Below are 15,292 nucleotides of genomic sequence, written 5' to 3' on the forward strand. Positions count from 1 at the left end.
AGAAATCAGACTTACGTAAGAATTACTAGGTAAACAGAGTAACCGGCTCCAATGTAAACATTACAACATTGCGAAAAATAGCTGCTTAATGAAGCATACGTATGAACGTATAACCATGTCGACAAATTCATGTACGAAGAAAGAGAGTTAACATAATTAATGAAGTCCACAGCTAGAAACTAGAATTAAAAAATGAGTGTCATGAATAGAGCATCAGTATTGTGGATAATTATTAGGAATAACAAATAGAACATGAATATCATGTAGAAAAAACAAACTGAATTATGTATTTTAACTTAATGAAAATCACAGTGCGTTGCCTTACTTAAGCTCCTGACAGTACATTTGTACGTCTGATTTAGACAAAAATGTTTATGATGTTTTAAAGATGACAACCGAATTCCAATCGTTCATTTAAGCCCCTCGGGCAAAGTAAATTCAATTTGTAAATCCAATATAGTTCTCGTTGCAACAAGAAGTTTTTATTATCTCTTCCTGCTTTGCTTTCCACTTTTTCCAAGATCAAAAATCTGAGTTGGCTTATGTTGTGATTCATCACATGAAAGTGTTCTGCTACAGTAGATTTTACATTCTTCTGTCGGATGTTGCTTTTGTGTTCAACAAGACGTGTTTTGATTTTACGTTCAGTCTTCCCTACATAGGGTAGCCCACACAGACATTTTAGTAAATACACGATGTTACTGGAGTCACAGGTAGCTGAAACTAGTAGTTTGATAGGAGTTCCATTAGTGGGATATAGTAAGGTAGTGCCTTTAATTATGTTATTACAACTGCCACAGTTGTGGCATGGAATGGTGCCAGTGCAATTTGAAATGGTCGAAATTTCTTTCCGTTTTAACAGTTGTTGTAAGTTTTTAGTGTGTTGATATGCAAAAATTGGAAATCTTTCAAATATGCCATTGAAATCTGTTTCCACTTGTAGTAAAGGCCAGTATTTTCTGATGATTTTTTTTGATTTTGGAACTTTCTGTAGAATATTTGGACACAAATACTGGTCTTTCTTCCCCAAGTTGTGGGTTGATTTTGGGTTTCAGCAGTTTTACTCGTTGTTTCTGTTGAGCTCTTGCTTCCGCTTGTTTCAAGATTGAATCAGGATAGGCTCTCTATTCAAATTTCATCAGGATTTTTTCTTTGTTCTCCTGATAGAATTCCTCGGTGGAAGAAATGCGTCTTACGCGGAATAGTTGGGAGTATGGAAGATGTTGTTTTAAGCTCATTTGGTGGAAACTTTGGAAATGTAAAAAATTATTACGGTCTGTAGCTTTTGTAAACACAGTAGTTACTAATGTCTTGTCTTGTATCATGATGTCTACATCCAGGAATGAGATTCTCATCTTGTCAATGGTGTGTGTGAACTGAATGCGTTCATCAACGTTGTTGATCTCTTTAATTACTTGAAGTAAATTGTCTTCAGATCCTTTCCAAATTAAAAAAATATCATCAATGGTATGCAATTAAATTCTCTGTCCAAGTAATTTTTTTTTTATTCATTTTTTTTTTTTAAAGATTTTATTGTGCATAAAAAGGGTTACAAACACGGGCCTACAACCACCAGGGCCGGCTGCTAGTAGTCGAAGTGTTCCAGCATATCAGAAAACAATGACTGGCCCACAGGGGCTCCGCACTATCACAGTAGATCAGAGTGCACATAAGGGAAATCAGAATACACACTTTTAGTATAAATAACAACAAAAAAGAAAAATACAAAAATACAACAAACAAGGCGAAACGACTTATGAAGAGCGGCGAACACCATCCGGGGGAGTCAACACCCAACCACCCGAGGGCGGTCAATAAAAGGAGACCTGAGAGGGAGGGGGGGGCCACGAGAGAACCAAATCTGTACTCCAAAGTACGAGATGCACAAGGAACCCTCAAGGATCAGGGGGACGAGGCAACCCCGGACGTATCCACCAAAGGGGGAGCACAGAGAGACCCACGATACGCGTTCCACTGCCCCCAAATTTTACCCCAGGCCCCCGGTTTACCACGAGCCACATACACCGTTTTCTCCCTGAACATGCACCAGTCCATGTTCTCCTTCCAGACGGACACGGTGGGAGGCCGCTGGGAACCCCAAAGCTGTGCAATATCTCTCTTTGCAATCATGTTCCCCAAGGCCGCCCACCGAGCCTGAGCCGCATTGCAGTCATTGGGCTCCCATACATTCAGCACACAACGACGCACCTCCGGCAGCAGAGCGACCCCGGTGACTCGTCTCATAATATCATGCACCCGGCACCAGTATTCCGCCACCTCGCGGCATTCCCATAGGATATGGAGAAAGGTAGCACTGAGCCCGCAGCCACGCTTACAGAGTCCGTCGTCTGAAAACCCCATCGAGACCAGGCGGGGGCCCGTCACATATACACGATGGAGAATGTTAAGCTGGACCAGGCGGAGACGGGCCGGGATGGCCACCTCCTTAGGGGATGACAGTGCAGTCTGCCAGTCCTCATCGTCCAGCTCCACCCCATCTCCCGTCCATGCCTCCCGAAGACGCACCAAGAGGTCAGCCCGATTGTTTATCAGTTTTTTGTAAATCAGGGAGATAGTACTGTCGGGGACGTGACCATCGAGTATGCGGTCCTCGAGAGGCGAAGAAGAAGGGACCGTGGTCCCCTCCCCAAAGACCGAAAGCAGGGCGTGCCGAACCTGTGCATAACGGAAGAACTCTCTGTCACTAAGCTCATACTCGCGCTGAAGCGCCGCGAAGGATTTAACCGCACCTTTAACCCACAGGTCCCCCACTCTGCTGATGCCGATCGTATCCCAGCGCTCGAAGCCTTTTGTTGTCCAGAGGCTTCCCAAGCGGTCTGAGTCGAATAGAGGAGTGGCGCACGTTAAACGCTCACTCCAGCCCATCGCAACGTTAGCCGCCTTCCATACACGGACCGCAATCCTGGTAGGGCCCGTAAGGGCCCTACCAGCAGACCGCGAGTAAAGCGCTCTGTTATAGTTACCGCCGGGGAGCAGGAATTTATCCATCTCATATGCCGGGTTCGAACCAGGAGCGTAGGTAGCATGATTAATGGCAGACAGCTGGGAGGCCCAATAGTACCGTCTAATATCAGGAAGCGCGATGCCCCCGTCATACCAGGAAAGAGTCAGCTTGGCCAAAGCGATACGCGATCGCCCGTCCCAAACCAGTCTCCTCTGCAAACTCTCCACCTCCCTAAAGTAGGCCGCAGGAATGACATCGAAGGAGTTCTGGAGTGCATAAAGGAATCTGGGAAGGGACATCATTTTAAACAGCGCCGCGCGACCAAGCGGAGACAAGGGCAGCTTACACCACCGAGCCGTATCTGCCCTCAAACGCCGGAGTGGAGACAGGAGATTCTGCTCATAGCGGACCGCCGGATCCAACGAAACGTACACCCCCAGGTATTTAAAGCCGGACTAAGATATTTGGAGCGGAAGCCGAGGCGGCAAGAGAGGAAGACCACCAGAGATAGGATGCACACAAGATTTGGACCAGTTGATTATCAGACCCGAGTTTTTCCCGAAGGAAGTAAGGACATCAAAGAGAACATTGAGCGACTTCCGCGGTGAGGTGAGATACAAGAGAATATCATCCGCGTACAATGAAACCCGATCCTCGAAGCCCGGGGCCCACCGGAGCCCTCTAATCGAGGGCTCCCAACGGAGCCAGGCAGCGAGCGGTTCCAGGGCGAGAGCAAAGAGCAGCGGGGACAACGGGCACCCCTGCCTAGTTCCCCTCCCGAGAGCGAAAGGCCGAGAAACCCGCCCATTGACAACCACCTGAGCCATTGGTCCAGCATAAAGGAGCTTCACCCAGCTAAGGAACCCCTCCCCAAAACCAAACTTCGCCAAGACGGCCCAAAGAAATGGCCATTCAATGGTATCAAAGGCCATCGTGGCGTCTAGGGAAACCAATATGGCCGGTTCAGCGAAGTACTCAGCCCTAGCGAGGACGCCGTGTAGACGCCGTAAGTTGAGAGCGGTATTACGATGTGGGATGAAGCCACATTGATCCGGATGTATCAAGTCGCATATAACGCTCAGCAAGCGATTGGCAAGGACCTTAGCAAGGATTTTGGGTTCGGCATTCAGCAGGGAAATAGGCCTATAGGAGGCACAGCGGTCACGTGGCTTACCCTCCTTGGGAATCACCACTATAGTAGCCAGACGCTGGTCATCAGGAAGGGAACCCCTCTCGAGCGATTCCTGAAACATATGACGGAGGAAAGGCGTGATTTTATCCGGGCGCAACTTATATAGTTCAATCGGCAGACCGTTGGGGCCCATAGCCTTGCCCGAGCGGAGGGAGCGAATCGCAGTAGCTATCTCTTCGACAGACAAAGGGGCATCCATCAGCTCGCGGTCCTCGACGGATAAGCCGGGCAGGGCAATATCCCGAAGCAGAAGACGAGAGTCGTCCTCATCTCTATCAGACACCGGGGAGTACACTGCACGGAGGTGGTCAGCAAAACACTCAACAATCTCACCAGGCTCAGTCACACACACTCCATCCGACACCCGAAGCTCCGGGACCACACGATTCACTCTCTCCTTCTTGTCCAACCAGGCAATCAGCTTACCCGCCTTGTCTCCGGCGTCATACAACCTACCCTGCTGCTCCCTATACATAGTCTTGGCAGCATCAGTGACGAGAGACTTATATTCAAACTGCTTCAGGCTGAGGGCCTGCAGCCCATCCGGGGTGACACCCGCCTCCAAGGCTGCCTCCAGCCCCGATATTTCAGTCTCCAGCGTCACAACCGCCTCTCTCTTAACCCTCTTGGCCTCCACTATCTGGGACAGGGCATGCCCGCGGAGCACTGCTTTGAAAGCTTCCCACAGGGACACCGAGGACAACACCGACCCCTCATTCTCAGAAAAATATTGATCAATCGACTTAATCAGGCTATCACGGATCTTGGGGTCTCGCAGGTACCAAGGGTTAATAGGAGCGATCCGCCCAGCGGACCGCGACCCGGTGTCAAAAAGCAACCACAGTGGGGAGTGATCAGAAATACCCCTGGCCAGGTGTTTGACCTCTCGAATCCGAGTAGCCTGGGCCGCGGGCATAAGGAAATAATCCAGTCTGGAGAGACTCCCATGGGCCCCAGAGTGAAAGGTGTACTGACACTGTGTCGGATGCATTAACCTCCAACAGTCCACCAGACCGAAGGTCTCCAGGAGCCCGCCCAGCCACGCCTGGGCAGCAGGGAGGGCCCTGGGCGGATGACGGTCCAGGTCACCCGAGACAACCGAATTAAAGTCCCCACCCATAAGCAAAAGACTGTCAGGAAGCCCAAGCAACATACGACCCAAGTCTGAGAAGGTGGAGTTCTGGAGGCCCGGGGGAACATAGACCGAGATCAAGGAAAGGGACTGCCCCTCCCACCTCCCAGTCAGAGCCACATAGCGCCCTCTATCGTCTGGGACCACCCTGGTGATCTCCAACGGAAGTGAAGCTCGCAAGAGAATGCCCACCCCTCTCGAACCAGTGGTGAAACCAGAGTGGGCCACAAGTCGATATCCCCCCCTGTTCATAGCCCGACAAACATTGCCAACCAGATGCGTCTCCTGTAAGAACACCACATCAGGAGTCAGACGACGCAGATATTGCAGCACAACACCCCGTTTGATACGGTCCCCCAATCCATTGACGTTCCAAGACATCAATCTCAACCCGTCCCCCCCCATCCCCTCCAGTAGATCAAGGGCCCCCTAGCAAAGAGCTCAACACCCAAGGATGAACCATAGCCAATACTTCGCCTTGAAAACAAAAAACACAAATGCAAACAACCCCGCCCACCCAAACACCCCCCACCCTGCACCCCTGCGGTCCAAAAAACCACCCCAACTTGCAGTGTGCCTGTCGCCCTACAAACCCCATTCTACGAAAAGACCCCGGAGGAGGGAAGGGACCCGTCCCCGCCCGCTCCCCACACACAACATAGTGAAACAAAATGCACAAAAGAAGTAGAACCCAGCCGAACAGTACAACATGGCAGAGTCCGGGACCATAAGTCACTCCAAAGGAGACCCGCCACCCTCGGTACCGGCAGAGGGCCCAGTCCGGTCACCCCGGTCCGGCAGCGAATCCAGCCAGTCACTCACAGTCGCAGGAGAGTCAAAAAAGGTAGTCCGATCTTCATGTTCCACTCGGAGCCTTGCAGGATAAAGCATAGAGTACTTGAGACCGAGGTCCCGGAGACGCCGCTTCACCCCCTGGAAGCCCATCCGCTGTTTCTGGACAAGTTGGGTGAAGTCCGGGAAAAAGTTAATGGACGAGTTCTCATGTCGGACCGGGCCATGGACCCGTGAGGCCTGCAGAATCGCGTCTCGGTCTCTGTAATGGAAAAGTCTCGCAACGATAGGCCTCGGGGGGGCACCCGGTCGCGGCCGGCCACCTGGGACTCGATGGGCCCGCTCCACAGCGAAAAACTTACTCAGGCCAGCGGGAGCAAGATGCTCGAGGATGAGCTCCTCGACCAGGAGATCAACCGGGCGGTTATCGGAGGTCTCCGGAACGCCTATGACGCGGATGTTATTGCGGCGGGCCCGTCCCTCGAAGTCTTCCAGCCGCCGGGCCATCAGATCATTGGCCGACTTGAGATCGCCGAGAGTGGCCTGCAGGTCCGACACGTCCGTACCAAGGGAGGACGTCCGCACATCCAGCGATTGAACCCTCTCGTTGGTCTTAGAGAGATCCGCCCGGATTAGCGTAATGTCAATGGCCACCGTGTCGATTTTACGGGCCAAGGCCTCGTACTGCGTAGCGATGGTCTCTCTGATGTCCTTAATGGCGCCCATGATGTCCTGCAGGGACAGATCCGGAGAAACGGACGGGCCACCACTGGTGTCCTCCGGGGGGACATTGGCCATCTCGGGGGATCCTTTACCCTGAGTGTAGCGGTCCATGTTGTTCGTCTGGACCGGTCCCCCACGTAGGGATGTTTTGGTCTTATGCCTCTCGGGGTCTCCCTTGCCTCCCATGAGAACCTCGATCGCCGAAGGGGACCACCGAGGAAGCGTCGAGGTGGCACAGGCCAGGCAGACGCGTGTCGCACCACAGGCCGCAATATGGCGGAGCGAAGGGACCACCGTCAATGAGCACACTGGCAGCAGACGAAGCCACCGGCATCAAGCAAAGGCAAAATGAAAGCCCAGTCGCACCAAGCAAGTCCACAGTCCAGCCCCTCAAAGACCAAAAGTGAAAACTGGTCCTGCCACGTAAAATAACTATGGTACAGTGTGAAATGCATCAGTTCAAGTAAAAAAACTTTGAGGTCATCTTTTTTGTCGCATTCAAGAAGAAAAGATTCCATAGCTTGTAACCCCAGGTTGTGCGGGATAGAATTATATAAAGATTGTATGTCGATAGTACAAAGAATAGGTTCCATATCTTCAGAGAATACAATGTTTTGGATTTTGACAAGAAAATCTGTAGTATCTTGCAAGTATGTGGTCATGTTTCTCACAATCGGTTGGAGATGACGATCTATATATTTCCCTATAGGTTCATGTATTGAGTTCCTTGTACTGACAATAGGCCTGAATGGTGGATTTTTGGGACCATATATAAATATGGTACCCGTGGGTTATTTTTAATTAAAAATCTTTTGTCTCTGTCATTGATGGTTCCCATATCCAGAGCGTTATTAATGATAGTCGTTAAAACTCTGGTAAATTCACGTGTGTAGGATCGGAATTCAGTTTCATGTAGATGGTATTGTCGGAAACTTGTGGGTGTACACACCTTAAGTAGAACTCTGTATCAAGAATCACCAATGCTCCACCCGTATCTGCTTGACAGCACGTTATTTGTTGGTTGTTAGCTAGACTTAATATAGCGTGACATTCTCTGGTGGTTAAATTGGGTCTACGTGATTCTTTGACTGCAAATAGATTCTGTAGTTCTTTCTTTATCACAATCTCAAAAGAGTCAAGGACTTTGTGGTTTATGGGTGCCTGAAAGGTACTTTTTGGTCTTAAGTCCAAAAGTGTTCCTTGTGTCTCGTCTGGTTTAAGTGGTATGATATTCTTGAAAAAATGTTTGAGTCGTAAATTCCTCTTGAATTTGAAAAAGTCAATCTGAGTTTCCATGTCATTGGATTCATATGTAGTAACATAAGATAAACCTTTTTGTAAAGTTTGCATTTGGAAAGCAGATAATTCAAATTTAGAGATGTTTATTATGAGGCTTTCTGACTTCTGGTGGATTTGGCTACTGGTTGTTCTGGCTCTATTAAATTTTGCCCTCCTGATTCGGCCGAAGCGCTGCGGCTTCTCCCTAAAATAGAGGTTTTGGCTAGTTTGTCTGTGCCTGAAGTAGAAGGTCTGTTCTCTTGGTCTTGTTGACCATTTTTGGGTGGCAAACCTCTTTGATACATTCTTAATTGGGAGTCATCCGACGAAGATGTATCTTCTGTTGATCGGTTCCCGAAGGGTCTTTGTTGTCTTCTTGCTGCATATGCTTCAGCCCAGCTGTAAACTTCTCCCAATTTATAATCAACGATATCCCGCTTAAATTTGCGTAATTTTCTTTCATTTATTTCTGCTGTGTATTTGTCTAATTGGGAGTTGATGTCTTCTAGAGTCTCAAGCCACTCTTCAGGAGATTGTTTATTACTAATTTCCTGTTTCAATTGAGGTACTTCTTTCTCAAGTTCATCTAGTGTTCTCGATAATTCTTCCACAATTAGAAGGATTAAATCCAATGAACATTTGTTCAGGATACCATAACAACGTTCTGTGAAACGTGCATTGTTTTTGAAAAGTGTAGATTTGAGGGGTATCCATAGCCCACTGGGTATTCTTTGAACTTTATGGTAACGTATTAATGTACTGGCATGGAGACATTGGTTAATTTCTCTTTTAGCTGCAAATAATAACTGTTTAATGTTTGACTGTACAGTTCCAGTGCTTGAAGAGAGGCATTCTGACTCTTGGACCAATGAATATATTCGGTCAGTATCTTCTGATGAGAATCCGAACGTGTCGGCTTTATTTCCTGTAATGTTCGCAATATCTTCATACGACATCTTGTGCTGTGGGTGCCGGCCGTTAGGGATCAACAATAGTACTACGAATTCTGAAAGTGAACGGTCGCACTCCTCAATGGTAATTACGTGATCCAACGGTAATCAATGTAAATACTTTATGGGTGCTGTTGAGTATCACCCTCTGAACATGGGGTGTTGTAGAATGTGAAATGTGGTCCTTACTGTCTGGAAGGACAAACTCATAGAAGCACTCCTTGATGCGAAATCAAATCGCCTTCAATAATTACTATGCCATTCTCCTTGATTCACTTTGGTTTATTTAACTGCATATTCCATAAGTGAAATGCTTTTTCCTTGGTATATAATTTTCTTTAGGTCATTGTAACGAATTCACAATGTTTAACAATCCATTAATTTTTGTTTCCCACAGTTGAGATTAAAGTTCCCCGATGCATTTCGGGTCCAGCCCTTCTTCAGGGGGTTCTCCCTGTAATAAATCAAAAATGCGTGGTATGATCCAAGATCCGGAATGCGATTCCGTGATTTTAAAAGGCGCAGTGCATGTTAGCATTCCCGTAGAGTCAATTAAAACCCTTTGAAAGATGCTCCCAAAGAGTCCTTTCACTTTTCTTGGTATGTCTCCCTCCATCTGGAGTGTTATTTCATATAACCTATGTGGAGAACTAACCCTGGTGTCTACAGTCTCAACTTGTATGTCTTCATTCAAGTCCACTGTCTCCAGAGTCCCTTCAGGTTCTGGCGAGCTATTGTAACTTCTGCTGCACTGTCCAGCATGGTCTGGGCCCATTCTCCGTTCCTGAGTATTCTCGGCATGTCTGATCTTTAGACCTGCTACCTTTTTCTTGGAGAATTGAGGTTTTGCTTTATTTTTCTGAATGTGTTGATCGTCTTTGGACTTCACGCGTTCTTCCTTGTTTTCTGACCGTCCTCTTCTTTCGGATGTCTTCGATGATATCTGAAATGTACGAGAGGAACGTGTATCATTATCTTGATATCTGTCAGGTTTTCTCAAATTATCCCTATTCCTGAGATTGTACCTCCTTTCAGAGGGCTCCTTCTGTGGAGGAGACCTGCCTCGGGAATGAGAACGCTTCTCTTTGGAATTCTGTTTGCTATTTCCCACTTCTTTTTAGAAGACGTAGGAGTGTTTTTAGGAAAGACCTTATCAGGACTTTCAGACAGTTGTGGCTTTACTGGTTTCCCTCCCAGACTGTCTCTGCCTAATTCTTCATAGGATTTTTCAATTATTCTGGCTAGTTCTTGTGGTTGTTCTGTTACATCAAATTCCCTTCGTTTCTGGCAGATCGCCACTGATGCTGCTTCTCCTTTAATATTAGATAATATTATTGTTGAGACCTGGTCGAAATTTTTAAGAAACTTCATACCTAAATTCAGAGCAGGCTCTGCCCCGTATTCGTTTTGAATCTGTTTCAGGACATCAGGTATTACTGCCATAGACGGAACACCATGTGTTTTTGTGTAGATAGCAGCAAAGACTGTGCCCAAAGTGGTGCAGTCTTCCAGATGTGGTGTGATCCCCATTGGTAAACAGATTGTTAGAATTCTGTGTTTCTCATAAGGGCTAGTATTAGGAAATACCGCTTCTATTTGAGTAATTTTTTGAGTTATCCAGAATGGAATTTATTCACATTTTGTGGGCATTTTTCCCATGACTGCGTGTAAAGTCTGTGGAGTGATTTTTAGTGTATTCCCCTGATGAGGGGCTGAATCTTGAATGGTTAACGGTGGTTGGACTGTGAAAGTCTGCATGACATATTGAACCAATTGTCTATAAATCTCGATTAACTCCTTGAGTTGAGCAAGTAAATCTACATCTGACATTTCTTCAATGTCAGGATGAGGTGTGTAGCTGGCTAAAATCGGGCATGTTGCTCCTGGTCTACCTAGTGGACCGAGCCTGGTAATGTGATTGTAATGTTTTAGGATGCCTTTAAACCAGAGTTCATGCTCCTGGTATGTGAGTGGAATTTCAATTTCCTCGAAAGGAATATATTCCTCTGGTGGTTCATCTTCTTTGTAGAAGTGAAACAAGTGTGTTACAGGATTTGATTCTGGGAATACTATCCATGAGTAGAATACCTCTGTCTGGTGAGATTCATGTGCCTCTATCACGAAAACTGCAAGGGAAGTCAGAGACCACTGGAGCTGGATTCTCTGCGAGGAGGATGGCAGCGTCAGGTCAGTGCATCAGGCTGGAACTCGATCTCCTTCCGAACTTGCCGTGGCCAACCGTGTAGTCTGGGTTGGATCGAATCCTTCGGGAACCTCAATTTGCCAAGGCAAGTGCTGGTATATTTATACCTTGAAGGTGTCTAGTAATGCCACTATTGACGTAAAAGTCAGGCAGAGGAACGTCATGAATGTACCCCTAAGGAATAGATATTCATGCATACTTAATGAGTTCTTGGAGAAATCAATATTCAAGCCGAGGGAAATTCCTAAAGGCTTAAGGCTCTAGTTTTTCAAGAAGTCGTTGTGACGTGGATGGACGGATGTAGGTGGCCATGCCTGTATTTGGTTTGTATGGACAATGTCTAAATAAGGGACGGATTTCTATGTCCAAATAAGGGCAATGTGAATTGTACCTATATAAGGGCATAAATCGAGAAACCTATATACGGAATCTAAATCTGCACACAACATCCTCACTTGCCCTATTCATAGTAAGTGAAAGAGGACTGATCCATGCTTTCACAACAACAGAAAGAGGACTGGGCCAGAAGCTACCTCCAATAACAGAAAGAAGACTTCTACAGTGGCCATCTTGGTATGGGGTTTTGTTCTTCTGCCCTTTCAACATACTCTACTGAAAGTGACCTGGTAAACCCCCACCCTGGCATGGGCATATATCTAACAGTCCTTGCACTTGCTTTTCGCTGCTCATTTAAGATGGGCCATCTGGGCTCGGTTGCACATTCAGTAAGCAAACCTTGATAGTAGGGCAGACCTGCGGATATATTTCGCCACGCAAACCGAACGCTGGGGCGGTAGTCCCATCACTCTCCCCAGCATGGCAGAGCCCTGCTTGACGTCCACGGGAGATAATTACTACACCGTTATCTATCCTCCTAATCTCTCCAAATCCCTTAAACACTCCATACTGAAAAGTCATGCCGAGACCCTGATATCTGACCATCGTCTCTGCGTTAACCAGGGCACTGTCATCAATGACCTCATCTTCCATTCCAGGAAAACGTCTCTCTGGCGCAATGCCTTTTCGAGTCTCCTCAAAGTACAGGAAGCCAGGAACATCCCTCATGGAAAAAAACTCACAATCACTCCATCTGCAACCCTGCATGCTGACCTTACCATCACCTTATACAACAGGGGTGTTATCCTAATTCAAGGGCCTCCCAAAAATCTCATCCAATTTGCGGACCTCTTCACCCTCTTTAAAAAATATGTTCACAACCCGTCTCAGTCCACGCTCCCGCCGCTCCACCTCTCGCCCAATCCGCCAAGTGTACCTTGCCTCTCACCAAACACTTCGGCCAGTGAGCACGTCATTGGGCGAACCGGCCCTGTCACCCTGTTAACAACGCATGCCAACCACTGGGCTCACCACACTGGTATGGAAACGCCTAAAAGGGCCCAGAACTCTGTTCGAGTTAGCCCCACCACTAAGCTACACACTCAGTCAGACGAAATCGCTCCCACCCTTTCGTCCCCGTGCCCGCAAGATCTTCCCTCTCATAGTGACGCTGATCGACCTAGCCCCCCTCACTCCATCCGAAACACTCGCCAGCAACCGGCCCACGGCCCGCCTAAACCCACCTCTAGGCTACCAGCACACACTATCAGGATCGCTCCCTTGCAACTGGCCCCCTGCCTGCCAGAACCCACCTCTCTTAGAGATATTGATAATCTTCACCGCAGAGCCACCAAATTAACACTGGGCATCCACAAGTCCATTCTGGACATAAAGAACCTCCTTCACATCACCGAACTCTCCTTCTCCAATCTCTGGCTCTCGCAGAACGCGACCCACATCCCCATCACAAAGCCCCTCCTTCACCCACTACCACTATCCCTGAGACACTTGCGCCCCCGCAAGCAACCCTGCCACCTCTCGGAGGAGAAAATTCTTGCTCTCCTCCATACCTACAAACCCACCCCTGGCACGCTTAATCCCTCAGAACTCTTGGAGGAAGAAGTGGCTGATCTCCTCAGTGGCTACGACTCTCCCTTGACAACCCCATGACCCTCAGACCTGAGGGAAGAACTCCCTATCGGCACGGTTGCATCCAACCCTAACAGATCTGCTACCCTCCGCATCAGAGGGGTGGTTAATAGCAACCTAGCTGGAGTTCCCATCTCTGCTTCTACCCTTGACACTCACTCCTGCCCCTCCCTAGCCGGCCTCCTAATAATCTGCCGGTCAGCTGTAAAACATGCATCTGATGTCGCCGACCTCATCCTGAGACATAAATCGGACCTAGCGATCTTGACTGAATCTTGGCTTAAGGAATCCTCATCGCCCTACCTAGACCTCTTAGTCCCGCCCAATTATAACATCGTAAGGATGGACAGGCACTCAAAGAAAAAAGGGGGTGGCATTGCCTGCATCTACCGCTCCAACCTCCTTGTTACGGAACTGCCGGTGGACCCTACAGACTCCTGCGAATACCATGCACTCTCCATCTCCAACAACACTTCACAACTGTGCAAACTTCACATCTTTTACTATCCCCAGGCAAGAATGACACCTTTATGGACCTCCTCATGGAAATCATCACAGCCAAGGTTTCTCCAAACTCTAATGACATTTTCCTTGGCGACTTCAACTTGCATTGGAACGATCCTAGGGATCCTCAGGTTAATGCCATCAGAGACTACCTGGATGATCAAGCCCTTACCCAAGCCTGCTCCCTCCCTACTCATTCGAAAGGTGCCACCCTAGACTGGATCATTGCTAAGGAATCAGCAGTCAAACTTATGTCTATTGACCCTTGTGATTGGTCTGACCACCACGCCATCGTCTTCCTCCTGCCCAGCACCCACAAGACATGGACACCTCAAACCGTGATTCCCAAACGATGGGTTAGAGACACCAAGAACCTTGATCACGAGAAACTGGCAACGCGTTGTGAGACCAACTCAGTGCACCTCGGTCGACAACCTAGCGGATCATTACTCCTCAACCATATCCGACATTCTCGATGACCTGGCACCACTAAAATTGAAAACCACCCAGATCAAAAACAGAAATCCCTGGTTCAGCGGATCCCTCAACAAGGAGAGGAGATCCCTTCGACAGACTGAACGTAACTGGAAACAACACCCTTCAGCAGCACATCTAAAACTTCTCCGCCAGGCCAGAAATGCCTAAAATAAGAAAATCCTCAACTCAAAAAAAGAATTCTTCACAACTAAACTGGAAAACACCAAAAATCGACCTCACAAGCTGTTCGACTTGGTCAAACACCAATCCAACAAACTAGCGAAAACCTCCAAAGAAACACCTAACCCCCTAATAACAAGCGAGCAATTCTCTTCCTTCTTCTGCAACAAAATCTCTGCCCTAGGAAATGAACTTAAATCCGCAACTCACCACCAAAATCAAAATTTGCCAGCTCTACCTCTTCTCTCCGCGTTGTCCTCCCAAACCTCACCCAAAAACCTAGCGCACTGGTCCAATTTTAAAATCTATGACGAACACTCTATCTCAAAAATTCTTGCCTCCTTAAACCCGAACAATCACTTCAATGATCCTCTCCCATCCAACTGCCTAGCTGCCGCCTCTCAGGCTATCATCCCTTCCTGGACCTCAATAATCAACGCCTCCCTCCTACAGGGCTCAATTCCTGATTCGCTCAAGGCTGGCCAAGTTGTCCCCATCCTAAAAAAACCCACTCTGGACCCTGCTTCCGCTGAGAACTATAGACCCATATCCAACATCCCACTCCTAGCCAAAGTTCTGGAAAAATGTGTGCAACAGCAGCTGAGCCTACACATCAACAAATTTCACCTGTTAGATGACTTCCAATCCGGGTTCAGATCGGGACACAGCACGGAAACCACCCTCCTCCACATCTCCAAGCCCTCGACCAAGGCAAAACCTGTCTCCTAATCCTCCTAGACCTTACCTCTGCCTTTGACACGGTTAACCACCAATTTCTCCTTGAACGCCTCAAACTCAGGATGGGGTTGGATGGCACCGTCCTTGAATGGTTTAGATCCTTCCTCCAAAACCACTCACACAGAGTCCTCATCAACGGTAATCTATCCGCCCTCTCCGGTTACGGTTGGAG

This window comes from Triturus cristatus, chromosome 2_1, assembly GCF_964204655.1.
Source record: "Triturus cristatus chromosome 2_1, aTriCri1.1, whole genome shotgun sequence".
NCBI classification, from domain to species: domain Eukaryota; kingdom Metazoa; phylum Chordata; class Amphibia; order Caudata; family Salamandridae; genus Triturus; species Triturus cristatus.